At 43.9% G+C, this 14,946-nt stretch overlaps 1 protein-coding gene across 5 annotated transcripts in view; it reads right to left on the bottom strand.

The window, feature by feature from the left end:
- The window catches only part of RERE (arginine-glutamic acid dipeptide repeats), a 426,890-nt gene that overhangs the window by 354,347 nt on the left and 57,597 nt on the right, over positions 1 to 14,946 (bottom strand). Inside the window, exon 2 of one of the 5 annotated variants that reach the window (XM_049618828.1) lies at positions 754 to 837. The exons of the other annotated variants lie outside the window; for them this stretch is intronic. The gene's annotated coding sequence lies outside the window, so the exon portion shown is untranslated. The remainder of the gene's footprint in view (positions 1 to 753; positions 838 to 14,946) is intronic. 5 annotated transcript variants of the gene reach the window in all.

The raw sequence follows: 14,946 nt of genomic DNA, 5'->3' as shown, positions 1-14,946 counted from the left end.
CCCTCGGTTCCTCCGCTAATGCTGTTCCTCCTCCCCAAACGCCCTAAGATCCAACCCAGCCTTCACCTCCCTCAGGACTCTTCGGTATCCCTTGGGCACTTTATGCAGGCCTCCGCCTGACATTCAACACTCACTGCCCCTGAGTGAGCCTCTTCGACACCCTCAGGGGGAGGCTGCAGCCCTGACCGACTTTCTACCCCATCACCCATCACCCGCCACCACGCCCAGTGTTCCAACAGCACCGAGGTCACAGTTGCCTCGGGTTTGCGTGCCAGACACCGGGCTAAGCGCTCTCTGTACGTTAACCCTTTTCACCCTCAGTGCGACCCTAGGAATCCAATCCGGTGAACATTGTCTCCACTCCACACACAGATGATAGGGCACACAGAGCTTAATACACCGTCCAAGACTCCACAGCTAGTAAATGGTGGAACCCGCACTGTCACCTCAGCAGCAAGGTTCCAGAACCCATGCTACTAGCATGGGAAGCCGCATACTTGGTAAACTTAACCAGGTAGAATTTCTAGTGGTGCTTCCCAAATAAACAAACAAGCAAATACCTATTTTTAAGCTGTTTACTACTTGCGCCATTGGTGGACAATTTCCACTCCTTCTATTACTTGACCTTTCAGTACCATCAGTGATCCCTCATTCTCCCGCTTCTGCGGCCAATTTTCCTTAGCCTCCTTATTAGGCTCTTCGTCTGAACAGGCCTCAGGGCAGTGGTCTACAGGACTGTGGCCTGGGCCCTACCGTTATCTTTTTCCTCAGAGTCTCCCTGGGAAATCTCCAACGCACGTCTTCATGCCGGACGACACACACTGTATCAGCCTGGGTCTAACAGGAAAGAAAAACCAAACAGTAACTTGAAGAAAAAGGCTTTTTAAAGTAAAGAATTATTAACTACAACTAGGAATTGAAGTCATAAGAAATTAGCCAGAAAGAAGTAAAAAGAACTCTAAAGAAAAGACGATGCAAAATGCAACAACATGGCATAACAAACCATCACCACCACCCTTAGGGCCGAGACGGAGCACCCAAGGAAGAGTTCTCCCAAAACTAGGACTGAAACCCAGACCTTGCTGGAAAGGGCTCACATCTGCTAGGACTTCTGGAAATCCACCCCCTGGAACTTGCTAGAAATCTATCCTCTAGAATAACAAAGGAAGTAGTTCTGTGGGGAAGTATCTCACCGGAGGCAACCTACTACAAAACCACCCAAAGTTGGGGGGTCGGGAGCGGCGGAGAGCCGCCGCGGCCTGCCAGGCAAGCACACTAGAACCAGCAACTAAGCCCCTTTCCTTCCTCTGTCTCTCTCCTAACACCCCGCCACTGGCCAAGGGGTAAGTACCTAAAGGGTCCGCATCCATTTTCACAGAGCAGGCACTGAAAGGCAAATCGGGGGTAAGAGGCAATAAATCAACAACTGGCCTAAGTACCATCATCAGGATCACTCTGGCCCAAGACGGAAACCTACGAACACCGTGATTCTTCCTTCAGCCGTCAAGCCCTGGACGTCCCACCTTCCAAGGATCTCTGAGTCCACCCACTTCTCCCCGCTTCCCACTGCCGATGCCCCGGTCCTGGCTCACAGCAAGCGCAGGAAGCGTTACCGTCACAGCCGTAGGCCTCCTACCACAGAAGTGCCCTCTTTTTTCCTTCAACTGCAATCGCCACGGTCTCTGAAAACGGCAAATCCAATCCTGTCAATCCACTGCTGCGAACCTCTCCGGCATTTCTCAAGCGTCAACAAGATGGGACACTTAGCCATTTAGCAATGGCTTTGAAAGTTCCTTGCAACTTCCCCCCTCAAAATCTACGTTCCAGGGGTGCCTGGCTAGCTCAGTGGGTAGGCATGTGACTCTTGATCTCAGGGTGGTGAGGTCAAGCCCCACGGTGGAGGTGGAACTTACTTAATTAAATTTAAAAAAAAAAAAAAAAAAGTGCTCCAGACAGCAGGAACTCTATGTTGTTTGCCATGGGCAAAGAGATCTATTTTGCTTGCTCCCTTTTTGTTGTTTTGTTTTGCCTCTGGGCCACTGCCTACGGGTTTCCCCTCCCAGAACAGCCTTCCATTCTCCTTGATGTTGCCAGAACCATCTTTCAGTTAGCTGATTCTTCACCATTCTTCAGGTTTCAATTTAGATGTCTCTTGCTCTGAGTCAGGTACCCCTGCTAAGTATACCCAAACAGAACCCTCTTCCTCTCCATTTAGAACACACACCACACAGGGGCACCTGAGTGGCTCAGTCGGTTAAGTGTCTGGCTCTTCTGCTCAGATTGTGATCTCAGTTTGTGAGCCTCGTTGGGATTCGCGGTCTCTTTCTCTCTCTTCTCCTCCCCTGCTCATGCTGTTTCTCTCTCTCTCTCTCTCTCTCTCTCTCTCAAAATAAACAAACTTAAAAGAAAAGAGTCTATTAAAAAAAAACACACACACATATACCACACAATACTGTAATTAACAGTCTGTTTCTTCTTCCATACTCTTCCCTCTATGAAGGCAAGAAAAACATCTTCCTCATCAGCAAATCCCAAAGACATGTCTACAACAAAATACGCACTCAATAAATACCAGTTCAATTAATGAATGTTGAATGGAGGAGGAAAAAGACCTTATGAAGCGAGTTAACAGTTTAAAAGGAAAACGTTTTGGTAATGACATTATACCTGACACACTGATCAGTGTACATGCAATAAAAAGATTACCCATACATCACTTGAAGGATGAGGAGGAAATGGCTTTGCTCTATGCTTAACAACTATAATAAAACAAAATAAAAAATCTACTCGTCATGGGGTGGAGGGGACTAATTCAACCAGTTGGTAATACAAATTAATATGATTATATGGTATAAGGAAAACACTGTTGGTTTTCAAGGTGAACAGTGCCATTCTTATGAAATACGTATATCAAAGGATTCAGCTTGTTTACACCCAATAATGAAAATCAAATATTACAACACAACATTCCATAGCACACCATGGTTCCACAATAGAAAATCAATACATCATATTTGTTTCCAGTAACTTGTTTACCCAACCATAGTTCTAGAATCATTACGCAATGAAAGCAGTCCCCCCAAGCACTTTGAACCCATCTGAAATCAAAACTCTTCTCTGACACTTATTCCAAAAAGGAATCTCTCTCTTGCTAACTCTCCCAGGATTTGCTCAGGACTAAAGGGGTAAACGCCATAGAACCGAATTGGTATGCACAGTTACTCTGTCACTACAGAAAGATATTTAGGAATGCTAGTTCAGTACTGCTCCCATTCAACCATGCTGGTTTATTTTATGGTATCTGTGTTGATGACAGTCTGGCCAATCAGACCAGAGCCTAATGTCTTCGACTTTATTATCTTCTCCGATACTCGGCACTGTACTAATCTAACAGCAGACGCAAAATAAACACAGGCTAACTGCTAAACTCAAATGACCGATTACAACTTCCCCTATAAGAACATTCGGGGGGGCAGGGGGAACACCTGGGTGGCTCAGTCGGTTACACTTCCACTTGAGCTCAGATCATGATCTTGCAGTAAATGAGTTCAAGTCCCACGTCAGGTTCTGTGCTGACAGCTCAGAGCCTGGAGCCTGCTTCGGACTCTGTCTCCCTCTCTCTCTGCCCCTCCCCTGCTCACGCTGGCTCGCTCTCTCCCTCTCTCTCTCTCAAAAATAAATACAACATAAAAAAAAAAAAAAAAAAGAACATTCTAGGGACACCAGGGTAGTTCAGTCAGTTGAGCATCTGACTCTTGATTTCAGCACAGGTCATGATCCCAGGGTTGTGGGATCAAGCTCCATGTCAGGCTCCAAGCTCAGCGTGGAGCTTAAGATTCTCTCTCTCCCCCCTCTGTCAAGATTCTCTCTCCCCTCTCTGTCTCTCTCCCCCACTCACTCTCCCTCTCTCTCAAAAAAACAAAAAACAAAAAAAAAAAAATTAACTTAAAAAAAAAAAGGAGCATTCTACACTATAATAATTACTAGGGCTGCCTTGGTTAAAACCTTCATACACAAACAGCCAGGGATACACACGTTCACACACTCCACATATTTTTTTTTTAAGATTTTATTTTTAAATATTCTCTAAACCCAACATGGGGTGCAAGCTAGCAACTCACAACCCCAAGATCAAGAGTTGCTCACTCTACCGACTGAGCCAGCCAGGCGCCTCACTCCACACATATTTTTAATACTAGTCCAATATCAAGAAAAGAATTCAAGGAGGCGCCTGGGTGGCTCAGTTAAGCATCTGACTCTTTATTTTTTTAATGTTTATTTTTGAGAGAGAGAGAGAGCGCGCACGTGCATGCGTGCGCACACGAGTGGGGGAGGGGCAGAGAGGGAGACACAGAATCCCAGGCAGGCTCCAGGCTCTGAGCTGTCAGCACAGAGCCCGAAGCGAGGCTTGAACTCACGAACCATGACCTGAGCTGAAATCAAGAGTCAGACAATAACCAACTGAGCCACCCAGGTGCCCCAAGCATCTGACTCTTGATCTGGGCTCAGGTCAAGACCAAGTTCGGGCCCAGCGTCAAGACTCTGCAATGGCAAGGCAGATACTGCTTGGGATTCGGTCTCTCCCTCTCTCTGCCCCTGTTCCACTTGTGAGTCCCCTCCCCCGCACCCCCTCACAAATTAACCTAAAAACAAAAACAAAAAAAAAAGAAAACAAAAGGGGCACCTGGGTGACTCCATTGGTTAAGCGTCCAGCTTCGGCTCAGGTCATGATCTCGTGGTTCTTGAGTTCGAGCCCCACGTCGGGCTCTGTGCTGACAGCTCAGAGCCTGGAGCCTGCTTTGGATTCTGTGTCTCCCTCTCTCTCTGCCCCTCCCCCACTCATGTTCTCTCTCTTGCTCGCTCAAGAATAAAAAATAAACATTAAAAAAATTATAAAAATTCAAGTACCTAACATGTTCATGTGATTATTTTTAACTATTTTTATTTCAACAGGTGTATATTTCATTTTCTATAAAGTTCTTTTGTATATGCATCCATAGTCTAATCAAGGAAAGCCAACCGATAAAATGAAACTCAAAAAAGGCCTCAGAGCTATTCCCTCCACCAGACAATAGACTTCCCTTAGACATCTGTGTGACTCACTTCTTTGCTCAAACGTCATCTTCCCCGACCACTCTGTATAAACCCACCATTACCTTTCCCTCAGCCAAATCCTAGCACTCCTTTTCCTCCTTTCCTGCTTTATTTTTCTCCACAGGGCTTATCACCACCAACATATCTGTACGTCTTTGTTTATGTCTGTTTTCTCCCCCTGGAATGTTTCCCCATGAATAAAGAAATGTTTTGGTTTGTTTTATTCACTGCTACCTCCTTACCTCTTAGACTGTGTATGCACACTAGGTGCTCAATAGATACTGAGTGAACGAATGAAAATCAAGTCCCAGAAACTGATCTTAAGACAATATGGAGGCTGTGAAATAAAAAGCTCTCCAAGTGGGAGTGGACATATATTTGAGAATTCTCTTTAGAACTTTATGAAATTAAATTGCTATTCAAGCTACATCCAAAGATCCACTAAGGCTGCCTTGAGTAACTGGTAACTGCTCAAGTACATTTTAACAAAAAGCTAAGAAGTCTATTTCTTGCTTCAGCACTGCAGAAAACCTGGATGTAGAAAATATAAATTATTTAAGTTTCATACATGGCAAGATGGAGGAATTTTATATCATACCTCTCTTAACATTATGAGGTCCAGACTAACTACAGAGGGAGCTCAGTTTCGACATTTGTTTGTAACAGAACTTACTTCAAGCAGAACTCCTCTGACACTGCAAGTCGTGGCAGTTGCATCCTTAAATACTCTACCTAAAAGTCCTGTGCAGGGGGCACCTGGGTGGCTCAGTTGGTTAAGCGTCCGATGCTTGGTTTCAGCTCAGGTCATGATGTCATTGTTCATGAGATCAAATCCTGCGCTGGGCTCGTGCTGACAGCAAGGACCTACTTGGGATTCTTTCTCTCCCTCTCTCTCTCTCCCTGCCCCTACCCCACTCGCTCGCTTGTTCTCTCTCTCTCCCTCTCAAAATAAATAAACACACATTAAAAAATAAATAAAATAAAAACAAAAGTCCTGTGGGTAGCAATATAACTGATGGGGAAGCTCTGAATCTAGTTACTCTGATGGAGAAAATTATAGAATCAGGTGTGCCCTTTAGCCATTAGAACAGAACAGGGAATACAGAACGGAGCAAATAGATCACGCTATTTGGGCAGGAACAGATCACCTCTGACTGATTTTAATGAGACTTCAGACTTTAATGAGGCAATAAAATAAAACAAGAAAACGTGGGAGATGTTGGTTAACAAATATTTATTCAGTTGGCCAAATGCACAGTTCTATACTGAGTTTCATGGTAAAAAAAAAAAAAACAAAAGAAATCAAACATATGGTCCTCATACTAAAAGGCTTTTAGCATCTAGTTGAGGGGAAGAAAAAAAAAAAACAAAAAAAAACAGGAATTGCAGCGTCATGGAGAAAAATGCCCATGGTCTAAAATGGAAAACTTCAAAATCCCCTTGACCCAAGAAAATAGGTACCATACATTGGAACAATTTGATTTCTCTTTGACATCAATGACGCTTTGGACACAGCTTACTCTATCCACCTCCAGTCAAGTAGGTCGGCGAGTAGGTGCGTGCTACTTATGCTGGCCACTTGGCCCCAGGCTATTTTAATTACTTCCATGGTTACATTTCCTCAGTTACTGAAATTTGGCACGGCCAAGTATTATTAAGCATTTTCATTTCTGTCTCCCAAATGTTTTCCAATCTGTCCCCTTCTATACCAGATCATTCTTGGCCTGGTTCAGCTTCCTTGATCACCGAGCTAAACCACTGCAAAGAGAAGCCTGACGAGATTACTCTCCTGCTTAAAAACTATTAGATTCCATCATCCACTGAATAAAGCCTAACCTTCTGACACTCTATTTTAAGGATTAAACTTCTGGCCTCGGCCCTTCCTTCTCCATGCTCCAACTGCCAAGTCCCGGCAGCACACTTTTCCACCACCTAAACTCTGTTTTTCAACATGCTTCTTACTTGAAAGACCCAGTTTAAATGCCATCTTGGTGAAGATTCCTTGGTCCTCAAAATCAGGATTATCTGATGTTTCCTGGGTATTACCAAAGCATTTTGTTTGTACCTCTGTTAAAATAGGTTGTATCTATGTTCCTGTTAAATAGTCTAATGATGGTTCTTGTCTGTCTAGCCTCTTCCTGCCCCTTTCTAGGAAAAGAATCCCTTCTTCTTGTGGGGATCTAATACCATATAGTTTGGGTGAATCCAGGGCTGTCCAATCAGTCCTCCTGGACACTATGACTGGTTGAAGAATGAGCTTATGTCCCAAACAGCTCACTGGAACCCTCCTCAGAACTCTTCCTAGAACCATAAAAAAGAATCTCTTTTTGCTGGCTCCCCTAGCTACAGAGATGAGGCCTCGAGCCACAGACAGCCATCTCTGCTACAACAGGAGGAAAACCTGAGGAGTATGAAGCTAACACAAAGAAGGACAAAGGAAGATGGAAGAAAAAAGGATTCTTGCTGCTTCTCTAAACTTCGGCCCAGGTTCACACACAAAACTTCCAGATTATGGGGCACCTGGGTGGTCCAGTCGGTTGAGTGTCCAACCTCAGCTCAGGTCACAGTCTTGTGGTTCGTCAGTTCAAGCCTCACATCGGGTTCTGTGCCGTCAGCCTGTCGGTGCAGAGCCTGCCTCAGATCCTATGTAATCCTCTCTCTCTGCCCCTCCCCTGCATTGTGCACTCTCTCTCTTAAAAAACAAATACAACATTTAAACACAACAACAGGGGCTCCTGGGTGGCTCAGTCTGTTAGGCATCCGACTACGGCTCAGGTCATGATCTCACAGTTCATGAGTTCCAGCCCGCACGGGGCTCTGTGTTGACAGCTCAGAGCCTGGAGCCTGCTTCAGATTCTGTGTCTCCCTCTCTCTTTGTCCCTCTCGGGCTCACACTCTGTTTCTGTCTGTCTCTCTCTCTCTCTCAAAAATAAACACACATTGGGGCGCCTGGGTGGCTCAGTCGGTTAAGCGTCCGACTTCAGCTCAGGTCACGATCTCACAGTCTGTGAGTTCGAGCCCCGCGTCCGGCTCTGGGCTGATGGCTCAGAGCCTGGAGCCTGCTTCTGATTCTGTGTCTCCCTCTCTCTCTCTGCCCCTCCCCTGTTCATCCTCTGTCTCTCTCTCTCTCAAAAATAAATAAACGTTAAAAAAAAATTTTTTTAAATAAATAAATAAACACACATTAAACAACAACAACAACAAACTTCCAGATTACACAAATTCAAATTCCCTTTTTTGTCTGAGCTACATTTCTGCCTCTTGTCAACTAACTCAGTACTGATTAATACAGTTATGATCATGGTCTGCTTTACATTATAATTAATAGTGCTCAGGACATAAGGAAAAGAGCACTCCTGGCAGATAAGAGAAACACTAAGAAAACCAATGTGGCTGGAGTGAGTGAGCGAGCAAGCCTGGAGGGGAGGAAATGAGGGTGAAAAAGCTGGATTGCACTGTAAGGCTTTCGGCTTTTCTGAGTGAAATGTCAGGCCATCACAGAGTCTCCTGCAAAGGAGGGATAAGGTCTGACTTAGGTTTTGAAAGGATCACTGCCTGCAGTGTAGTGAAAACACTGCGTATGCTTATTGGGGGCAGGGGGTCCTAGAAGCACAAGACCTGTTAAGTGACTGCTAAAATAACCAGTCCAGAGTTGATGATGGCTCAGCCTAGGATCTGCTTGTTTTTCAAATATCCAGTTTTGGGGTTGCCAATTACAACTTTGGAAAAAGAGATAAAGCAACACTCGGTACTCATGCTTGATCTGCTGAGTATCTACTATATGTAAGACATGCTTTTTTTTTCAACGTGTTTTCTTTATTTTTGAGAGAGAGACAGAGCACGAGCGAGGGAGGGGCAGAGAGAGACAGAGAGAGCGAGACAGAATCCAAAGCAAGCTCCAGGCTCTGAGCCTGGCACAGAGCCCAACGAGGGGCTCAAACTCGTGAACCGCGAGATCATGACCTGAGCTGAAGTAGGACACTTAACCGACTGAGCCACCCGGGTGCCCCAAGACATTCTTCTTTAATTACCACCTCCTTGCTAACTATTTGGCTCTAGAACTCTTCCCTAAACTCAGCCCATACACAAATGGCCAACTGGAATTCTCTAATTAGATATCCCACATACACTTTACCCCCAAAACCTACTCCTCCCTTACTCCCTAATCTGATTGCCTCATTAGGAATACTCCCAATCCCGTTTGTTACGAAAGATAATAAGAAAGAACATATACTGGGGTGCCTGGGTGACTCAGTCAGTTGAGCATCTGATTCTTGTTCGGCTCAGGTCACGATCTCACAGTTCATGAGTTTGAGCCCTGCATTGAGCTCTGCGCTGACAGCACAAAGCCTGCTTGGGATTCTCTCTTTCCCTCTCTCTCTGCCCCATGTTCTCTCTCTCTCTCAAAAATAAATAAATAAACTTTAGGGGAAAAAAGAAAGAAGGTATATTTACTAATCACTTTCAGTTATTTCTATAGAATATACTATACACTAAATAAAACCTCACAAACCCCAAGACAGTTCTGTGAGACAAACACCACCTCCACCATTTTACAGATAATGCAACTGGGTCAGGAAAATAAAGTAACGTGCCAAGAGAAGTCACTGTGCTGGAAAGTGGCGGTGCTGAGATTCAAACCTGCACCCCAGTTCCCCTGGTCATGTCAATCAGCAGCAGCCTGGGATTTCTCAACCCCAGTCCTCACACATCACACTCACCGGCACCCACTCATTCCCCTCTCTAATTCTCACACCACCACAGCCTTGGTTCTGCTACTACAATAGCTTCACGGGTCCTGGCGCCATTTCTCCTTCCAGCCTTCCTCCACGGTGTTATCCGATACTCTCTTCACTTCCAAACACAAGCTTTGTGCCCCAAACCAAGGAGAAGCTCAGAATAGGGGAGCAGAGCTTCAAAAGCTGGAGACTGCAGCTTTCTATATCAGGGTGCATGCATTAATTCTAGCACCAGCAACTTGCCAAGCAATTTCCAGTAGCATCCCAACTTCAAGACTCTCATTAATATTGCCAAGTAGGGAAAACCTGGTGTTTGCCCAACTTCCCCTTTCAGCTTTCAGCCTCCCAATCCCAAAGGCTGGGACATTAAGCATTTCAAGAACTTCATCCGGCCTGGTCTCACCTTCCTAAATTACTGCTTTCGCCTCTTATCCAATCAAAACTGCCATTCCTGGAAGGCCCAAAGCAAATAGGCATTGACCTGATTAAAATATCTCATAATAAGGCACCAGGGCATCCATATTTTACAAGAGAAACTAATTAAACAAATAGGTCTCTGACACATCACACATTCAAAAGACAGTGACGGTGATGATAATAGCTAAAATTTATCAAGATCCAGTAGGCTATGTGCCAGGTACTGTTTCCCTTCCTTTACAAGTATTTAACCATCCACCCCTTTAACCATCACAGCCACTACACGAAAGGAGCATAACAGTAATAATAATTACCATCATCACCACCACCACCACCACAATTTTTGGATAAGGACTTTGAGGAGGTTTGGAGGAGTTAAGGAACATGTCACACATGTCCAAGGTTACACAGTTATTAATAAATAGTGTCAGGATTAAACACCCGGACCCAGTGTTCCCCACCAGCTCATTATTAACAACCTCAATATAGTGGATGACTCCAACAGAGATATGAGGAGGCGATCAAGACAGGCTTATTCATTCATTTCAAAAATGTTTCTTGAGAGCTGACACTGTTCTAAGAACTACTTCAGGCACTGGGACAACACTTTTGTGGAACTTACAGTCAAGGGGAGGGTCAAATACACATGTAAATCAGCAAACAAAGAAGGTAAATGATCTGAAACAAATAAGATGAGGTGATGGAGTGTGATGGGCTTTGTTTGTTTGTTTGTTTTAAATAGACTCCGCACCCAAGGTGGGACTCCAACTCACGACCCCAAGATCAAAAGTCGCAGGCTCTACCAACTGAGCAGCCAAGTGCCCCGTGTGATGGGCTACTTCAGACTGGTGGCCAGGGAAGGCTTCCTCAAGGAGGAAACTGAAAGGAACTCTACATTACAAAATGGAGCAAGCAAAGCAAACCCTGATGGAAGAGGATTCCAGGCTGGGGGTTCTGATAAATGCAGTAAACCTCGAGTGAGAGTCGGCTGTCAGTTCCTCAATCAACAGGACAGACAGGATGCCAATGTGACTGAAGTTAACACAACAAGGTAGAGAGTCGTCAGAGGCTACATCAGAGACTTAGAAGAGCCAGACTATGGTAGCATATGGCCACTGGAAGAAATCTAGATTTTACTCCTCGTGGGATGAGGTACTCTTAAAGGGTTTTGAGTAAGAGAATGATGTGGTCTATGTTTCTGAAAAAAAATTCACTCCCACTGTGTAAGAATGGGTTTTAGAGGGGCAAAAGTGGAAGGCTCCAGAGGAGTCAGGAGGCTATTATCCTTAAATCGGTGGCGGTCAGTGCAGATGTGCTGAATGAGGGAGGGACCGCTGCAGTAGTGGAGTGCGAGAAGCGGAGGCAGAGAGCAGGGAGGCACAGCGCCACATGCCTACAAGCAGCACTGCCTCTGTACGCAACACCTGCTGGGCATCTTTCAAGAGCCAACAGGCATTCTTCTACTAAACACTGTCCAGGCTCTTTCAGTGGCTTCTGGTCCACTGGTGAAAGGCGACACTCTGGAATCAAACTGCCTGGATTCAGATCTTGATTCGATCTTTACCAGCAAGTGACTTCCCATGTACGCACACCATCATCACCAGCTGTCCTACTGCGAAGTTAGCCTTAACAGCTATCTGATATTCTGTAACTTGGCTATGGCAGTTGATTGATAATGTCTAAGATTCCTTGTCAGGAAAGGTACAGTGTGGAATTTTCTTCAAAATAATGACTAAGTTAATTTTTTTTTTTTGAAGTTTTCATGCAAACCAACTCCAGTCCTTTTCAGAACTAAATATGCCAATTAAACTTCTAAAATGTTACATCATGGGGGCGCCTGGGTGGCTCAGTCGGTTAAGTGTCCAACTTCAGCTCAGGTCATGATCACGCAGTTTGTGAATTCAAGCCCCACGTCGGGCTCTGTGCTGACAGCTTGAGCCTGCAGCCTGCTTTGGATTCTGTGTCTCCCTCTCTCTCTGCCCCTCCCCTGCTCACTCTCTCTCTCTCTCTCTCTCTCAAAAATAAACATGAAAAAAAATTTTTTTTCATAAAATAAAATGTTACATCATTTTGTGCCTTCAAAACACCCACTCTCAGGGCGCCTGGGTGGTTCAGTCAGTTAAGCATCCGACTCTCGATTTCGGCTCAGGTCATGATCTCATGGTTTGTGAGTTCGAGCCCCGTGTCAGGCTCTGTACTAACAGCGTAGAGAAGCCAAGGAGAAGGCTCAGATTAGGGGAGCAGAGGGATTCTCGGTCTCCCTCTCTCTGCTCCTCCCCTGCTCATGCACGCACTCTTTCTCTTTCGCTCTCAAAAACAAACATTTTTGAAAAGAAAAAAAAAAACACTCTCAAAATAAGATTCCCTCCTCACAAAATCCAAGGGTTTAAGAAAATACTTTTCTAAAAGGCATCAAAAGAAAACACTCATTAGCTGGGGTTCAAAAGTCCTCTACAAATAGTCATGACACCTCAGTGGGTTCTGCCTCTGGTTTGTGTAATTCTAGGTTCTTTTTCCCTTTTTACCATATTTTTTTTTTTAATTTTAGCCACCAGATGCAATCATACTCTTGCCACTAGCTAGCCCATAATAAATAGCACAGATTTCTTTTATAACCTATCAATAGCACCTTTAAAAACAGAGCTGGAACAAAGATATATTTTACCTATTCAGGAATCACATCATTTCTTTATACCAAATGTCTTAAGTTGCTACAAACAAATGCTTTTGTTAGGTACAGAAACTCAGGATACTGTTTTCCTTTGACAGCTGAAGCTATGGAGGTATCGAACGGATAGTAAATGTAGCAAATATTACTTTGAATAAACTGCCAAGAAAAAGAGTTCACAAATGCTTCAAATTGAGGCTGTGGTGATGGGTACAGAACTCTCCAGGCTTCGTGCCACAGCTCACTCTGACACACAGGTGTGTATGACTTCATGGCCAGGATCCATCAAAGTCAGTCACCCGAGGGAATTTCCCAGGAGGACTGGAGTCTGTGGACATCTTCTGTAACTGTCAAAAGCTGTCTACAGTAGACAGAAAGAAAAAATAGTAAGGAATGTCATGCCAATTACCAACAAGGTTTTACCACTATGGGGATATTTTTTTCTGAAAAGTAACTAATAATTTAATTGTTATTTTTCAAAAATTAACTTAAATCCTCCTGATTAAAATATGCATAACACATTTCCATTCCCTAATACATGCATAATAAAACAAATGCTTCTATTAAAATCCTTTGGCTCTTGGTAAAGACTGTGTATACGTAAAAGCTCTTAATTTACACTGGAAGATAGTACAGTCAAGACAGTAGAAGAAAAGGGCAATTGGCTGGCTCAATGGGTAGAGCATGGGACTCCTGATCTCAAGATCATGAGTTCAAGCCCCACACTGGGAGTAGAGCCTACTTTGAATAAATAAATTTAAAAAAAATTTTTTTAACGTTTATTTATTTTTGAGACAGAGAGAGACAGAACATGAACGGGGGAGGGTCAGAGAGAGAGGGAGACACAGAATCTGAAACAGGCTCCAGGCTCTGAGCTGTCAGCACAGAGCCCAACGTGGGGCTCAAACTCACGGACCGCAAGATCATGACCTGAGCCGAAGCTGGACGCTTAACCGACTGAGCCACCCAGGCGCCCCTAAATATTTTTTAATTTTTAAAAAATAGAAGGAAAAAGACAGTAAAGAAAGGAAAAAACTACAAACATTTGAAATAGGAATAAAATCTGTAAATTGGATGAAGAAATATACTCTCTTAGATAATTCTTCCTACAAACCTTTACTATAGCATCTGCCGAGGTTTGTAATTCTCCATGCTTTTAGAATTTATGGTTAAACAGGGGCGCCTGGGTGGCGCAGTCGGCTAAGCGTCCGACTTCAGCCAGGTCACGATCTCGCGGTCCGTGAGTTCGAGCCCCGCGTCAGGCTCTGGGCTGATGGCTCAGAGCCTGGAGCCTGTTTCCGATTCTGTGTCTCCCTCTCTCTCTGCCCCTCCCCCGTTCATGCTCTGTCTCTCTCTGTGCCAAAAATAAATAAAAAACGTTGAAAAAAAAAATTTTTTTAAAAAAAAAAAAATAAAATAAAATAAATAAAAAAAGAATTTATGGTTAAACAGTAAGAATAACAACGATTTTAATTGTCAAAGAGGAGGCTTACTACGTGCTTTTAGAATTATGAACAGTTAGGACTTTAAGGTTTCGCTTAACTTGGGAGGTTCCTTTTTATTTTTTTTTTTAAGATTTAATTTTTTAAAGAGATTTATAGAGATTATCTATACCCAACATGGAGCTTGAACCCACAACCCCAAGATCAAGAGTCTCACGCTCCACCAACTGAGCCAGCCAGGTACCCTGGGAGGTTTCTTTTTTAAATGCCACCTTTATTTTTAAAAGAAAAAAAAAAAAGAGGTAACAAATATTAGTTCTGATGTTAGCCCAAGAGCTATGTGCAAAATCCATCTGTCTTTTTGTTTCCTATTCTCTCTGAAGAAACAAAATTCTCTCTTTTGTTTCCATTCTCTCTGAAACGGTCTCCGTTTATCAGCTATGGAAAGCTCCCAGGTTAATAAGATTTTCAGTCCAGTTTGTCTTTCATAGCTTCAAACTACTAGAATACTGAATGTATCATTTCAAAAGCAATTATCAACCTTGTCTTCTATATGAGCTGTTTCAAAGTGCTTGAAACAGCTAAG

The sequence above is a fragment of the Panthera uncia genome (assembly GCF_023721935.1).
Source record: "Panthera uncia isolate 11264 chromosome C1 unlocalized genomic scaffold, Puncia_PCG_1.0 HiC_scaffold_4, whole genome shotgun sequence".
NCBI lineage: Eukaryota > Metazoa > Chordata > Mammalia > Carnivora > Felidae > Panthera > Panthera uncia.
Note: the sequence above shows the minus strand (reverse complement) of the source record. Positions and strands in the feature narration are given on the sequence as shown.